The sequence below is a fragment of the Centrocercus urophasianus genome, unplaced genomic scaffold (genome assembly GCF_019232065.1).
Source record: "Centrocercus urophasianus isolate 14NV4802_14NV808 unplaced genomic scaffold, USGS_Curo_1.0 seq_426, whole genome shotgun sequence".
Classification (NCBI taxonomy): Eukaryota; Metazoa; Chordata; class Aves; order Galliformes; family Phasianidae; genus Centrocercus; species Centrocercus urophasianus.
In genome coordinates, this window is record NW_024885007.1 from 29,073 (window position 1) to 42,666 (window position 13,594).

The following is a 13,594-nucleotide window of genomic DNA, read 5'->3' on the forward strand; positions in this document are numbered from 1 at the left end:
TAAGTGTGAGGCCAGAGAGGAGACTTTTTCCTTCCAACTCACTCTCCTTTAGATCCCTGGTGGGAATAGAAGGGGCTTTTGGGTGGTGCTGGGTGCAAGACACTGCAGCTAGGTGACTTGTAAGGACAGGATAAAGAGAAGTAGAGAAATGGCTGCCTCCCCTCAGCATTCTGACCTTAAACCATCCCCAGGTTATGCATCCAGGAAAAGAACTGCCCTATTTTTTGAGAAGAGTTTCTCTTCTTGTACAGAAACTCATTGGCTGTTGGACCACAGGGAAAGAGATGGAAGAAAATACAAGAAAGGTCTTGTAGCAGGTCAGGCGTAGATTATCCTGATATTACAAGTAGAATAGGAGGGAATATCACGACTGTTTCTAAGAAGCTATTATCACATCGTTCGCCCCGATTGCTGAGTTACTGTGACTTGTGGAGGAATTTCCAAGTCACAGCCGGAACCAATACGTGAGCACGAGCGCCTGGTGCAAGAGGAGACAAGGCTGCACTCCTCAGCGCTTTCCTGGCGGCACGGATGCGGCCCGTGCTCACCGCTATCCAGGAAGGCCCGCATGGAACGGGGCGGCGTGGGCTCGGTCTCACCGCGGTCCGCCGCTTACCCGCCCTCCTCCTCCCGGAACCCCGGAAGTGGAGCGGGTGCGCGGCGACAGGCATCAGCGTGGGCAGCCGGGCCGGGGCCATCTGGGATGCGTGCAGTGATGACGCAACGACGGCGCGACCGCAGACAGAAAGGACCCCGCGAGCGGCGCCCGCCCCGTTCTGCGGGCTGACCAATGGCGGTGCGGAGGAGGAGGGGCCGAGGGTGGGCTCTCCGCCAATGGCGGCCGTGGCCGTGGGGTCGGCACGATGGTGCTGGCGGTGGAGGAGCCGTGGGGCTCTGTACGGGGAAATTGGCGCTTTGCCGCCCCGCGTCCCCGCCGCTGCCGCCCGCCCCGTGCCTTGGGGACGCCGGGCTCTCAGGGGAAGGCGGCGCGGGGGCCCGTCCGTACCCCGTCGGCACCGAGCCATCATCCGCAGTCGCCGTTCGGATGGGAGCCAGCTGGGAACGCGGTCGTCTCTCTGTCGCTCTGTGCGTTCGTCGATTAAATGTTTCCCGTTCGTTTCTCGGCGCTTCTGCCCGCGGTCGTTTCTGCAGCTCCAGTAACCCACCCCGTCAAGGACGGGGCGGCGCAAACGGAAGAGATTAAGACTGGCTGCACAGTTTTGAAAACTCTGCTCTGCAGGGCAGCTGCACTATAATGTCCTGCTGACACGAATCCTGAACTTGTCTGCCCTCAGAAAGTCTTCCTGGATGTTCCTAGAAGGTTGCTAATATTCCTGGCGCTATTGGCCTAGCTGAAAACTCCCACTAGCTTAGCAGGACTGTCTTCTTATTTTCCATATGAAAGAGCTGGATTAGTATTTTTCTTGCTCTCTTTTTTGGATTTTTCTAACAATCTCAAAATCCTGTGAAGCATGGCTTCCTCACAGCTTTCACACCTGTTCAGTGACTCTGTGTATTTATGCATTTATACATGAAATGAGCTTTATTTGTTTCTGCAGTGTTGTTTTCACCTAACATATGTTTTAGTCTGAGAGTTAAATCTGAGTTGTTTATTTACTGCTGTGATAATGCTGAGGATCTGCTCGAGGCACTGCAGCAGTGCAGTGCACACTTATGCTCTCAAATTCCAGGGCCCCCATCCCAAGTGATAATGCAGATAATCTGGGGCCTTCTTAAATTCCAGCACCTTTCAGAGGCTGGCTTACCCACAGCATGCTCTGCACACCACTGTTTAAATATGCACACAAAACAGCTGGGCATCTGCAAGGCTGAAAACGAGTCTTTCGGTGCTTATTAATTTTGCTCCAGGCCTTTTACATTAGTAAAGTATTCAGAAGGAAGGGCCAAAATACAAAGCCGCCACCACTTTCTCTAATTAATGCATACGAAGCTTCACATCTCTAATTACTGAGCAGTGTGTGCTGTGCAAATAAAAAGCCCAGAGTCCAGAGGATGTGTAAGGAACTCCGAGCTCTGCACTCCCTGTGCAGTGCAGTCTGGCAAAATAAACTTCTGGCATTCGCTGTTCAGAAGTGCAGTGTGCCTGAAGCAAAGTCCTTGCAATTCACTTCTATTCAGCGAAGGATTCTTCACCTATTTGAACAACTTGAAACATTTTAGAGTCGTGGAACACTTTTGAAAAAGGAAGGTCTTTCATATTGATATTCATGCCTATTTAGATTGTCCATTTTCCATCCCAGCTCAGCTACTGATGGTTATGCCTGAGTAAGCCATAAAAATCAGGTCTTTACTGGAGACATCCCATGCCAAATATTGTTGCTGTGTTGTTTTTATTTTCTATAGGTAGGATGCCGCTGCATTTACAGTGCAATCAAATGAGAATGTGACAGAGACTCTGTAAGTGGTGGATTTTGCTTCCTTTCTAAATGGTGTGTAAAAAAAAGGGTACTGTTTTTTGCTTTGTACAAAAATATTTGCTCCTTTGTACAAAAACATGGGTGTTTTCCATCCTCTAATTCATTAAATCTTGACCTGAAAGAATAGGTGGTTATACCATTGCAGCTGTAAATCTGTACTTTCTGAAAGTCTTTCACTAGGATAGCACTGCAAAAAAGGAAAAACAGGATGTCTAGATACTTTTAATTTTTGAAGGTACAGTCAGTTTACTTATTTATTGCACTTAAGAGAAGCAAGAATGTGTGCTTTGGTCCAATGCACAGCAAGGAAGTGCTCACGTGTGCTGTTGGTACACATACCTCTCATATTACTGCAGCTTTATCTATCTTCCATATTTTAGTAGGTACCATCTTTTAAGGGGGGGAATACTGTTGGAAGTGATCATACTTTGGTGGTTTCTGGGCTCCTCTTGCTGAATCCAGTTAGCCTGAATGAAGGATATGGAGTGGCAGCATTGCTGGGTGAACGCTACCGTTACTGAGAGCAGAAGAGTGATTCTGTTTGTTGATGTGCCTTTGGTCACTGAGCACCGTGAGAGCATTCTGAGTATTTGTATTTGTAGTTCAGATGGCAAGTAGCCTAAAGACTGCTTGTGTGCAAATGACTCAGAGCGCATCAGTGCCATCTGCATTGTAACACATTACCTCTGATTTTAAGCCTGAAAGTTCCTTCCAGTATTAAGGCCCAGGAAACTCATCAGCCATCTGACCTGGGATAAACCTGCCTTTTGTTTCTCATTACAATCCTGTTTTTTCTTTGTGAAATTCCTTGGAACTGGTATTATCACACAAGACAGACTTCTGCACAGTGTGGTGTAATATAGTGAATGTTTCTTTATTCTTTGCCAAATCCAGAAGGAGGTGCTTAGGCAGATTTCCCTATACCTCATTAAAAATAAGCCTGCTAAAGGAATAGATGAGAAAAGAATTGAAAGGATATGTTTTGGTGTGGTGGTGGGTTTTTCTGTTTTGTTTTGTTTTGTTGTTGGTTTCTGAAAAATGTCAGGAAGCAGATTTTCGTCTTTTGAAGAATTTCAGAGATGTCTCTTCATTACAGAAGGCCTTCTAACCAGCTGCATCTTATCAACTGCAAAGCAGCTGGATAGCTTTTGAGGTTCATGTTATGCTGAGCAATTTGTTCATGGCAAATTGATCTACTGGGGTTATTTAATCTGGCTGAGTCAGCCATCTTTATAGATGCAATATGCTGAGCACAGCTTGCAGCTCTCTCCTTTAGCGTGTGTGTGTTTGCAAGGCTTTGTCCCCAGCAGAAAGAGCACTTTTGCTGGGAGCTGTTTTGCTGCAGGACCAAACATCTTGCAGGACTGGTGATGTTTACTAGATATGCTTCCTAAAGAATAAGCATAGGCCAGAATTTTAGAGGGTAAGAATTGCAGAAGAAGCATGGCCGACAAACGGAAGCTTTGTAGGTGATTGAGGTCTCAGGATGCAATAAGCATTAAAAGAAACTAGGGATGACTTTTTTTTACTCAGAAGGTGGTGAGGTACTGGAACAGGCTGCCTGGAGAAGCTCTGGATGCCTCTGGTGCTGATCATCCTGATCTAATGGGTGGCCCATAGCAGGGGGATTGGAACTGAATGGTCTTTAAGTTCCTTTCCAATTCGAGCCATTCTATGATTCAATGATTTTCAATGTCAGAATTCATGCAGTTAGTACTTGCCTATGTGCAAACAGAGTCCACACCCTTTCAACAGAGAAGAGACCTTTTTGTCTGAGAACTAGTGGAATTAGGGGGATAGGGGATAATTTTAAAAAATCCTGTTTGAAATCATACTTTGGGACACTCCTCACTTTGCCCTCACTTTCTAGAGCATTTCTGAGCAAACTGAGTACTTCTCCCCCATTTCTGCTGCTGCTTTCAATAACTCAGGAAGCTAGCACTCTCTTTCCTGGCAAGGGAGGGATGTAGGACTGACTCAGTTTCTGTGCAGGACACTGAGAATGAAGATGCTCTGTAGATGACCATTAGTAACGTAAGGCTGTCCTCTTCCTGGCAAAGCCATTGGCACTGAGTCTGCTAGGAGTGAAGCAGCACTGCAGTGCCAGGCAGAGCTCCCATTCCCTTCTTCCCTCCCCACCATCATGTGCTCCTCAACAAATTTTCCACTGTTTACTTAGAAATCCATAAAACGAAAGACTGAGGCTGAAGAAGCTCCACCTGGGGAAGTCAAGGTCGAGGAAACCCCTGCTGCTGCTGTTGTGGGAAAGGAGGCCATCCCTGCTGAGCCAGATGAGCCAACAGAGCAGGCTGCGCTGAGTGATCTGTCCCCCATGTCCATCTCCCAGCCTCATCTGAGCCATCTCTCATCACAGTGAGTGTGCCTGCTGTATTTCAGCCATCCCCTCCGTTCCTCATCATGGCTGGTTTTGTCAGCGTCCAGCTGTGTCACAGCATGCCTCTCCAGCAACATTTGCTCCTGTTGGTACCAAAATGTCATTCCTTTTAAGACTGGCATTTTAGCTGGAAGTTCACCTGCATGGTCTTACAGGCAGTCAGAGGTCAGTGCAGAGCATCGACAAAAGGTTTTCAGATATGCAGATACTCTAGCCTTGCATGGATCTTTCTGTGGAGCTGATTGTGTTTCACATTCCTGCTAGGGGCAATGACTCAGGCACTACAAGCCTGATTGTGACATTTATTAACATAGGGGAACAGCGTTAGGAAAGCGTACAAACAGAAGTGAAGAGTGGCTTGGAAATGGTCTGAAGCTCTACTCAACCAGTGTCAGGTTGGTTGTGTGCTGGTGGTGTTGGACCACTGCAGAAGCCACTCATGATACCATGCAAACTGTCTGCAGCAGAAGGCTCTGGGGTACAGCTGTAGTTTAAAGGACTTCTCAAGGATAGAGAGATGATTTTGCCTGGATAGTTGCAACTGCGTCACTGGATTAAAAACTGGTATTAAATGTGAATGAAATGAAAAGGCAGGCTGAGCTTTAGTTGCAGTACCTGCCTGGTTATCATTTCTCCCTTGCTCCTATCTTCCTAACAGGGTAAAAAGAATTTGTTGTAGATGGAAATGGGGACAGTTTTCTTCGTGCTGTTCTGGAGAACTTTGAGAGAGAGGAGGATGATCCCTGTCCTTGTCTAATCCTTCCTATTTGCTCTGGATTCCTACCTGTGAGAGCAGCATCGTAACGGTAGAGGAAAGCAATGCCAATGTGTCCCTAGAATTATGAATTGGACTTGATTCTAATTAAATCATGAATATTGAGTGTGTTTAATTTTAATTTACTTTTTGTTCATGTCTATAGCAAACCCTAGAGCGAGTGACCTCAGCATCATCTTCTTTTAATAACAGACACAAAGAAAGGCCCCATGGTCTGCAGAGATCAGGCTTTTCCCCATGCGTGTTTTCTTTTGAGTTGATCTAAATCACTGTAATAACTTGTCCACTCTATAGCAAAGCAAACAATGAAACTGCCTATCTGAAGCACGTTGTTCCAACAGACCGTTGTCAAAAATCCTCCACGGTTAGGCAGAGTAAATTTGATGGTTTGGAATAAAGAAGAAAGAAAGGATGGTGAGTAGAGGAAGGATGGGACATCAGTCATTGGTCAGGAGGTCTCTTCTGGTACTCACTCTACTGAGTGGCAGTAAGTAAAGTGAAGAACAGATATCAGAGAAGCTTAAAAGGTTGTTTCTGTATGGTTTGAGTTTGCTTTTTCTGTAAGGATTTCAGGAGGGAAAGAAAAATTGTGACGGAAATATTTTTTTCTAAAAGGAAGCCAACTCCTTTTCTTGTACAAAGACAAAGCTCCGAAATCTTCATTGTCTGAGTGCTAATTAGATGGCAGGCTGGGGTGCAGCACCACTCATCCGTTCATTGGCCCTGTCCTGTGACCTGTTTTGCTGCCTCACCATCACTGAGGCATTCTCAGTCCGTGTTCTTTCATGCTCTAAATGGCTGCAGAGCTGTTGGAGAGGAAGACAGTGAGAGATGGGCAAGTGAGTGGCAATCCAGGAGGAAGTCATAGGCATTAAATAGAAGTTAGACAGTTCTGACTGGGTTTATTTTCATTTTCTGTTACCTTTAGAATACAAAGTTGTCTTTACCAATTTGGAAGAGATGTCTAGGCAAATGAGCTCCGTGTTGATTTCTTAAAAATTCAGAAGTAGAATTATTCATTTGGCTCTGAGGGGCAATGATTCCAGGACTTGCGAAGGAGAGTCTTGAACATCAGGATTAACAGCAGCCGTGATCAAAGCTAAGGACATTTCACTGAGATGCAGAATATGAAAGCATGTCATTTCTCAGCAGCAGCTCAGCGTTCATTCACTTTATGAGTGATGAGTTACTTAAAAGTGGAGTGGTAAAATATTAATAATATCTTTCTGATAGGAATCTTTTATTGTTTTTAGTAATTTCAAGTTTGTGGTGACAGCCCCTAATCAGCACAATTTCTCTGTGATGAATTTACTGTCAAGCCACGTTAATTGGTAGAATGTATGGCAGTCATTAGTTGTTGCAAGAGCTTTGAGTAAATTTTCTGGTAGGGCTCTCGTTTAAACTAGGAGGGGTAGTGCAGAGAACAGGGTACAATTCCCTGATCAGGAGTTTTGGGTTCTGTTACTTACAGTTTCATAATCAGCCTGAAGTGCATTGCCAAACACTTCATTCCAAGAGCTCATCTTAATTGCTGCATGGAATCTTATTACATGTCCTTGTTGTGATCCATCGGTGCCACAGAACAAATAAATTTCTGTTAGGTGCTGGCAACCATTGATTCTTATTTTGGTTGCAGGGATCAAAATTTTTCACAGTTAAAGGGACAGAATCACCACGTGCTCCAGAAGAGCTGAAGTGAATGGTAAGAAGTCCTTCTTGCGTGGACTTTTGCCCACAGAAGCTTATTCCCTATACCGTATTCCCTCAGAGACTCAGAAAGTTTTGTGGAGAACTTGCTGGGATGTAGTTATGTAGGTAATGTTTGAGTGCCCAGACGCTCAATGTTCGAGCCGCAGGAAGACACGCTGGATGCTGAAATGGAAGCCGGGGCTTCTGTCTCCCAGCAGGCAGGCGCTGTCAGCTCCACTCTGGAGCGCGCCGTTGTTTGCGCTGAGCTCAGGAGATCCCTGAGTGTGCCCTGAGCGTTTTGTGCTGTGTGGCCCAGCCCCAGAAGTGGATTCCCACATGGCAGGAGGGAAAGGGCGAAGGAGGCTGCGGGCCCTTTCCTCGGCTTCGGCTCCTCTGTGCCCTGTTGCTGGCCGCAGAGAAGGGCTGCCCGCTGGGCACAGGGAGCGCCTTCTAGCTGCCGTCCCACGCCCTGCAGCCCCCTCCTCATCCTATGCGGAACGCCCCTCCCAGCAGCAGCACAGGTGCCATTGTGGAACCTTCCCCATGTCACAGCCGTCACCTTGGTCACTGCCGCCCCACCCGGCGCACTCGTCTCTAAGCGTGCTGGGCAGGTGGCAGCCATGTCCAGCACTAAGAGAGTGAGAGTTGAGGAGAGAGTGGTTTTAAATGGGAAGAGGGAGCTGGGGGCCCCAGAACCGAAGAGGAGGAGGGGGCCCACCATGACCATCAGGCAGAGGAGGGAGAGGAGGAAGGGAGCCCGGTTCCATCGCGCCTGGGCCAGCACTGTGAGCGACCATGGGGAGCCCATGGAGGTGGATCTGCCTCCAGAGGAGCCCATGGAGGTGGATCCGCCTGCGGCACAGCTGGCCTGGCACCACACCACTGTGCCAGGCCCTGTGTTGGTGCGCTCACAGCTCCGCCATCGCTGGTCCAGGCGCTCGGCTCCTTACCCTCTGCACGGCCCTCGCCCCCAGCATTAGCTGGGTGGCATTGCTGACATCTGCTCCTCCTCCACCTTGTTGCTCCTCTGCGGTTCTGTGGGCCCCCGGTTCCATCTCCCCCCCGTAGGAGTTAGGTGCCACTTCTGGGCTTTGTTGTTGATTTTAGTGTTAGCTTAGTTTTAGTGTTCAGTTCAGTTTTAGCATTAGGTGTAGGTTACTGTTAGGAGTGTAGAGTTAGTCATAGGTTACTGTTAGGAGGTTAGAGTTAGGCATAGGTTACTGCTAGGAAGTTAGAGTTAGGCATAGGTTCCTGTTAGGAGTTTAGAGTTAGGCATAGGTTGCTGCTGCCAACTGGCAGTAAATGCTGCTCACTCGGTAAGCCCTCCCTGAGTTCTCATGCAGAGAAATGAGTGTGACTGCCCTGAGAAGGGAGGTTTGAGGACGTCTGCGATGAATTGAATTTCCGTCTTGTGACTTTTCTGTTGCAGAACATCGAGGCATGTGAGTGGCTGAGAAATGGAGTTGGGGCTCAGGGGAGCAATTGAGCAATGGGTGCCTGTGTCACAACCTTCCTGAGCGGCCCTTGCAAGGTAGGTGTGCCTTACTGTGAGCGTGTGCTGAGGCACTGCTGTTCAAACACAGCTGGTGGCACTGTCTGCAGCAGGTCTGCTTTCTGTTAAGCTTTGCCCTTCTTTTGTGTCCTCCTGTCCTTTTCAGCTCCTGCTCCCCTCGCCTGCAAGCGGAGCAATGCTCAAGTTTGAGGAATCTTTTCCTCGGCAGGCGGTAAAAGACGATGCAGCTGCAAGTTTCGTGTCCTTCGTTGTCATTGGGTCAGTAGACCAAGGAGATGTTCAAAACAGCTCTAAGTCAGCCTGTCACAGCAGTGTGCGTGAGAGAATAACGACTCCTTCTCCCCTCTTGTAGAAAGCAGCCTCCTTGAGAGCAGTAGAGCAGCAGGCTGCCTGCTGTGTGGTGCTGAAGGGCATTTCTCCCAGCTGAGATCCCCGAGCCCACGCTGGCGGAGAACGTGCTGCGCCACCATCTCTTCTGTGGAGTCACTTTGCAGCTGCTCTGTGCGCTGGCCGTAATCGTGCCAGTTTCCAGGTGCCATAAGCCAGTAAGTCGTGCTCTCTGAGGCTGATAGAAAGGCATGGGCAATGGGCAGGGAGGGAACAATCTGTAGCTGTGGCCTACGGTGGTGTGCCCAGCACTGCTGAGAGTGCCGTCGTTTGTCCTGCCCTTCTTTCCGTGTGCACATGTTCCTGATGCACGCAAGGAGCCTTGGGGTGCAAGCTCTGCTGCTGCTGCTGCTGTGCTGTGTGTGCTTCCAGGCAGTGTCCAAGCCCTGTGCAGGCGCTGCCTTGCAGGAGATGGCTTTGGGTTCGAGTTCGTATGGGACTTTTGGGAAGGAGATAGAAGTGGAGTTTCTGGCGTGCCCTGATGCCAGGAAGGCGGTTTCCAGTGCTGGCAGCCATAGCTGCCCGGGCGGGTGACTTGAGCTCCCCAAGCGAGCTGTCAGCCACTTGTTACCTGTGAAGCTTCCCTGACCGTTTGTGCCTTGATTCTTGTCGGACTGGCACAGTCTTGGCACTCAGTCTGGCGAGACAGTGAAGAAAGCCAAGGCAAGTGCTGCTCGGCTGAGGAAGGAAGCCCAGAAGGAGAGCAAAAAGAAGTGAGAAGGGCTTGAGCGAGAAGGCCCACAGGACGCTGGAATCAGCTGGAATGCTTCCTCGGAGATGGCACCAAAGGCAGCGGACTGAGTCAGCGTCCGGTTTTCTGGCATGGCTGTGCTTTCCCTGTCACGGGCAGTGCAGCGGAACTGAGGCACCTGGAAGGGAAGGGCTTGTGCTGCATTCCAAGCAAAGAGGGCTTGCCAGAGGCAGGTCTTCATGTATGGCAAGAGATGGAGAGGCTGTGGTCCTTCAGGCTGTGTCTCTTCAGGGCCAGGGCCGGTCTAGTATGAGATTGAAGTACAGCTAGCCGGGCCTGGAGAGAGGGGAGCTGACATAGCCACAGGGTCAGGCTTCTCCTCGTGTCTGCCTGGAGGCTGAATGACTCATTGCTAAGCAGAAACCCTGGACGCTGGGGTTTCATTTTGGGCTGTGTTGATAAATACAACCCAGAGCCTTTTGTTTTGAATAAAAATGAAACCAACTTTTTAAACACGGTGCTGCCTCTTTCAGTAGCTGGTCAAAAAGTCTTGTGCTTGGGCTGGCAATTGCGGGGCCATGAACCGGTCGGCTCTTTATCAACTGGGTGCTGTGTCACTGTGTCACCAGGGTGCTACGTCACGTGGGTGTTGTGTCACTGTGTCATACGGGTGTTGTGCCACTGTGTCATCTGGGTGCTGCGTCACCTGGGTGCTGCATCACTGTGCCACCTGAGTTCTGTGTCACCTGGGTGTTGTATCACTGTGCCACCTGGGTGCTGTGTCACTGTGTCACCTGGGTGCTGTGTCACTTTCCCACCTGAGTGCTGTGTCACCTGGGTGTTGTGCCACTTTGCCACGTGGGTGCTGCGTCTCCTGGGTGCTGTGTCACTGTGCCATCAGAGCTCTGCGTCACCTGGCTTTTGTGTCACTGTACCACCTAGGTGTTGTGTCACTGTGTCACCTGGGTGCTGTGTCACTTTCCCACCTGAGTGCTGCGTCACCTGGGTGTTGTGCCACTTTGCCACCTGGGTGTTGTGTCACTGTGTCACCTGGGTGCTGCGTCAACAGTGTGCTGTGTAACTGTGCCACCTGGGTGTTGTGTCACTGCATCACCTGGGTGTTGTTTCACTGTGTCACCTGAGTGCTTTGTCACCAGGGTGCTGTGTCAGGGTGCTACCTGGGTTCTGTGTTACTGTGCCAGCTGAGTGCTGTGCCACCTGGGTTTTGTGCCACTGTGCCACCTGGGTGCTGCTTCACCTGGTGCTGTGTCACTGTGCCACCTGGGTGCTGTGCCAATTTGTCAGCTGGGTGCTGCATCACCTGGGTACTGTGTCACTGTGCCCCCTGGGTGCTGTGCCACCTTTGGTGTTGTGCCACTGTGTCACCTGGGTGCTGCATCACCTGGGTGTTGTGTCACTGTGCCACCTGAGTGCTGCGTCACCTAGGTACTGTGTCATTCTGCCACCAGGGTGCTGTGCCACCTGGGTGCTGTGTCACCTGAGTGTGTGTCACTGTGCCACCTGGGTGCTGTGGAGTTGGGTGCTGTGTCACTGTGTCACCTTGGTGCTGTGCCACTGTGTCACCTGGGTGCTGCGTCAGACAGCACGAGAGGAGAGGCTGCACGTCAAGAGTGTCTGCCTGCCATTTTGGATTGGCGCGTCGGTGTCTTCCTCCTTCCACGAAGGAGCCTGCACGGTGCACTCGGTCCAGCGTGCTACACGGCACTGCCTTCTGCTGCCTGCCTGCCTGCCCGCCTGAAGGCCAGGGCATGAAGTCTTCCCTTGGCAGCTCCGGAGCTGCTGGGCTTTTCCCCCAAGTCTTCAGACTGTGGGGTGATAAGGCTCCGCAGCAAAGGCAGCCGGGCCCTCCTGATACTTGGGGGTTAGGAAAGGGCAAAACAAATCAGTCTTTCAAGAGCACAAAGCAGTGAAGCACAGCACAAGCCATTTATTGTCTGCGTAGGTGATCTTCTCCAGGCATGTCCATTGGAGATGTGCAGACTGAGTGTGGACAGAAAGCAAATGGAAGGCAGGGGAGGGGAGGGGAGGGGAAGAAAGTAAGAAATGAAAGGAAAGAAAAAGGGAAATGTGAAGGGGAAGAGAAAAGGAGAAAAGGAAAGGAAGAGAAAAGAGAAGCAAGGCAAAGGAAAGCAAAAGGGGGAAAAGGGAAAAGGCAGAAAAGGAGAAGAAGACAAGTCGCATGCCGCCGGCGCCACCCGAGGGGAATCCGGCAGCGGACCCCCCCAGCTGCCCCTCCCCCTCCTCCAGGCCCCGGGCCGCCCTCAGCAACGTGACGCCGCAGGCGGTTGGTAGGGCCGGGGCAGGAAGTGGTTCCTGCCGGCGGAGAGCACTTCCGGGGCAGCGCGGCATGGCGGCGCCGGGCCGGTGAGCGGGGCCGGGAGGAGCGGGCTGTGTGCTGGGAACGGGGTCGGGCCTCGGTGCGGGGGCATGGAGGGGCGCTCGGGGGAGGAGCTGGCGGTGGTGCCGGCACGCAGAGGCGATGCGTGCGGCGCCGCCGAGTGCTGCGGGGTCGGGGGGCAGCTTCCTCTCAGGGAAGGCCGTGCGAGTGCGGAGCTTTGTTGGTGTTTCGGGTGTGCGAAGGAGGAGGCCCCGTAGGGCCGAGTTGTAGCCAGCAAAGCCCGGGCGGGCAGTGGAGCAAGGCGCGTGGGTGCTGTGTTGGCCGGAGGGTGCGGAGCTGGAAGAAGGTTTGTGAAGATGTGCTTCGTCTGGACGTCCCTGGTCAGGACGAGCCAGGGCTGCAGTTGTGTGTGACTGTGTTTGTTGCTTGGGAGAACTGCTGCCTTAGCAGGCTGGGGGGGAGGGAGAGGGAGATTTTAAGACTGCCATGAGTCAGGAGCACGGCACGTTTCTGCCTGCTTTGCTCATGCTGTTGTGTGGGTCTCCGCGAAGCATCGGTGAGCCAGGGTGGCCCCGTGTGTGTGCCAGCATTGTGCTCGGATGTGGAATGGAGTCAGAGTGATTGTAATGAAAATGCAGCTGGCGGTATTTATTGTGGGGAATGGTTGAATCCCCAGCCGTGAGGCGCAAGAAGAGGCGCTGGATGCTAACGTGGAAAGCGGAGCTTGTGTGTGCCAGGGGGCAGGCGTGGCGAGGTGTGCTTTGGAGCCTGCTGTTGTTGGCGCTGGGCTGGGGAGGCCCCTGAACATGGCGCTGTGTGCTGCGTGTCCCAGCCCCAACAGATTCCCGTGTGGAAGAAGGGAGAGGATGAAGGAGGCCGAGGGCCCTTTTCTCGGGGCCGGCTCCTCTGTGGCCTCTTGCTTGCCGGAGAGAAGGGCTGCCCGCTGGGCACAGGGAGTGCCTTCTAGCTGCCGTCCCGTGCCCTGTCCTCCAGCCCCCTCCTCATGCTATGTGGAACGCCATTGCCAGCAGTGCGGCTGCCATTTTAGAACCTTCGCCGCATCACAGCCGTCACCTTGGTCACCGCTGCCCCGGCCAACGCACTCGCTCTGAGAGCTCTGGCAGCCATGCCAGGAGCGAAGAGAGCGAGGGGCGAAGCTTGCCCTATTTTAAATGGGAAGAGGGAGCTTGGCTTCCCAGAAGCGAAGAGGAGGAGGGGGGCCGCCTTTAAGATCAAGCGGAGGAGGGGGCAGAGAGTGCGTTTGCATGGCGCCTGGGCCAGCGCTGTGACCACCTCCGTGGAGCCCATGGAGGTGGATCCACCTCTGGATGAGCCCATGGAGGTGGA

General features: G+C 51.5%; 1 long non-coding RNA gene across 3 annotated transcripts; it reads left to right on the plus strand.

The window, feature by feature from the left end:
• The first annotated feature begins 913 nt into the window (after window positions 1-913).
• On the plus strand, window positions 914-10,138 carry LOC122168480. Of its 3 annotated transcripts, XR_006171271.1 has the most exons (5): window positions 914-4,811; window positions 7,245-7,310; window positions 8,727-8,828; window positions 8,956-9,068; window positions 9,163-10,138. It is a non-coding gene; the product is annotated as an uncharacterized LOC122168480 (long non-coding RNA). The 3 variants fall into 3 exon arrangements; XR_006171270.1 differs by having other exon boundaries at window positions 922-4,811; window positions 8,956-10,138; XR_006171272.1 differs by lacking the exon at window positions 7,245-7,310 and having other exon boundaries at window positions 962-4,811; window positions 8,956-10,138.
• The last annotated feature ends 3,456 nt before the right edge of the window (window positions 10,139-13,594 follow it).